The sequence below is a fragment of the Salmo salar genome, chromosome 23, assembly GCF_965601325.2.
Source record: "Salmo salar chromosome 23, fSalSal1, whole genome shotgun sequence".
Lineage (NCBI taxonomy): Eukaryota > Metazoa > Chordata > Actinopteri > Salmoniformes > Salmonidae > Salmo > Salmo salar.
Window position 1 is genome coordinate 32,534,898 of NC_138313.1, and position 2,872 is coordinate 32,537,769.

Below are 2,872 nucleotides of genomic sequence, written 5' to 3' on the forward strand. Positions count from 1 at the left end.
GGTTCTATGGTGTAATGGTTAGCACTCTGGACTTTGAATCCAGCGATCCGAGTTCAAATCTCGGTAGAACCTTATTTTATGAAAAATTGCAACTTTGGATTTCTATGTGACATTTGACATGTTATCAATAGGCTAAATCATCAATGATAATACAGGCAAGTTAGTAGATATCAGTTTGATATTGGTACACCAAATATATGCCATATATGCAAAACACTGAATCATTAGATTTCTTGTTTTATAACAGTAACGTTGTATTATTTGTGATATATATATATAGAACCAAAGTATAACAGCAGTGGTGTAAAGTACTTAAGTTAAAATACTTGAAAGTACTAGTTAAGTAGCTTTTTCGGAGATCTGTACTTTACTTTACTATTTACATTTCGACAACTTTTACTTCACTAACTTTCCTAAAGAAAATAATGTACTTTTTACTCCATACATTTTCCCTGACACCCAAAAATCCTCGTTCTATTTTGACAGGAAAATGGTCCCATTCACACACTTATCAAGTGAACATTCCTGGTCATCCCTACTGCCTCTGATCTGGCGGACTCACTAAATACAAATGCTTCATTTGTAAATTATGTCTGAGTGCTATCTGTCAATAAAAAGAAAAAAAAAGGAAATTGTGCAGTCTGGTTTGCTTTAAATAAGGAATTTGAAATGGTTTAAACTTTCACTTTTACTTTTGATACTTAAGTACATTTTAGCAATTCCATTTACTCTTAATACTTAAGTATATTTAAAACCAAATACTTTTTGACTTTTACTAGTTTTCTATTAAGGTATTTTTACTTTTACTCAAGTATGACAATTGAGTACTTTTCCCACCACTGTATAACAGCAAATTGAAATGTAAAGTATAGCAGCACACGTTTTACGATCCATGCAACAGGCAGAATATACATTTTCACAATATGAACAGTAAAAGGCACATGACAGCCCACTTACAGTCTTATCTCATCACTGCAACTCCCATACGGACTCGGAAGAGGCGAATGTCGAGAGCCATGCATCCTCCGAAAATCACAACCCCACCAAGCCGCACTGCTTCTTGACACCCTGCTCACTTAACACAGAAGCCAGCCACACCAATGTGTTGGAGGAAACGCCATACTACTGGTGACTGTGTACAATAACATCCCGGCCGGGCCGAACCTTCCCATAAGCCAGACAACACTGTGCTGCCTCATGGGTCTCCAGGTCACTGTTGGCTGCAACACAAACCGGGATTGAACCTGATCTGTAGTGACTCCACCAGCCTTAGACCACTGCGCCACTCAGGAGGCCAAGATGTAAGTTTTTGGCCTGAAGGCCAAGCGTCACGTCTAGAGGAAACCTGGCACCATCCCTACCGTGAAGCATGGGGGTGGCAGCATCATGCTGTGGGGATGTTTTTCAGCGGCAGAGTATGGGAGACCACTCAGGATCGAAGAAAAGATGAACAGAGCATAGTACAGAGAGATCCTTGATGAAAACCTGCTCCAGAGTGCTCAGGACCTCAGACTCGGGCGAAGGTTCACCTTCAAACAGGACAACGACCGTAAGCACACAGCCAAGACAATGCTTCGGGTCAAGTCTCTGAATGTCCTTGAGTGGTTCAGCCAGAACCTTAACGAACATCTCTGGAGAGACCTGAAAATAGCTGTGCAGCAACGCTCCCTATCCAACCTGACAGAGCTTGAGAGGAACTCCCCAAATACAGGTGTGCCAAGCTTTCTTTATTTTTAGTATTTTCTACATTGTGGAATAATAGTGAAGACATCAAAACTATGAAATAACACATATGGAATCATGTAGCAAACAAATCAAAATATATTTTATATTTGATATTCTTCAAAGTAGCCACCCTTTGCCTTGATGACAGCTTTGCACACTCTTGACATTCTCTTAACCAGCTTCACCTGGAATGCTTTTCCAACAGTCTTGAATGAGTTCCCACATATGCTGAGCCCTTGTTGGCTGCTTTTCCATCACTCTGCGGTCCAACTCATCCCAAACCATCTCAATTTGGTTGAGGTCGGGTGATTGTGGAGGCCAGGTCATCTGATGTATTACGCCATCACTGTCCTTCTTGGTCTAATAGCCCTTACACAGCCTGGAGGTGTGTTGGGTCATTGTCCTGTTGAAAAACAAATGATAGTCCCACTAAGCAAAAACCAGATGGGATGGCGTATCGCTGCAGAATGTTGTGGTAGACATGCTGGTTAAGTGTGCCTTGAATTCTAAATAAATCACAGACAGTGTCACCAGCACAGCACCCTCTACAACATCACACCTCCTCCTCCTTGCTTCGTGGTGGGAACCACACATGCAGAGATCATCCGATCACTTACTCTGTGTCTCGCGAAGACACGGCAGTTGGAACCAAAAATCTCAAATTTGGACTCATCAGACCAAAGGACAGATTTCCATCTGTCTTATGTCCATTGTTCATGTTTCTTGGCCCAAGCAAGTCTCTTCTTCTTTTTGGCGTTCTTTAGTAGTGGTTTCTTTGGAGCAATTCGACCAAGAAGGCCTGATTCACAGAATATCCTTTGAACAGTTGATGTTGGGATGTGTCTGTTACTTGAACTCTGTGAATTTATTTGGGCTACAATCTGAGGTGCAGTTAATTCTAATGAACTTGTCCACTGCAGCAGAGGTTCTTCCTTTCCTGTGGCAGTCCTCATGAGAGCCAGTTTCATTATAGCGCTTGATGGTTTTTGTGACTGCACTTCAGGAAACTTTCAAAGTTCTTGAAATTTTCCAGATTGACTGACCTTCATGTCTTAAACTAATGATGGAGTGTCGTTTCTCTTTGCTTATTTGAGCTGTTCTTGCCATAATATGGACTTGGTCTTTTACCAAATAGGGCTATCTTCTG

The 2,872-nt window shown here is 41.3% G+C and overlaps 1 non-coding gene across 1 annotated transcript; it reads left to right on the forward strand.

Annotated features, from left to right (window-relative positions):
• Positions 1-72, forward strand: trnaq-uug (transfer RNA glutamine (anticodon UUG)). The gene has a single exon. It is a non-coding gene; the product is annotated as a tRNA-Gln (tRNA).
• The last annotated feature ends 2,800 nt before the right edge of the window (positions 73-2,872 follow it).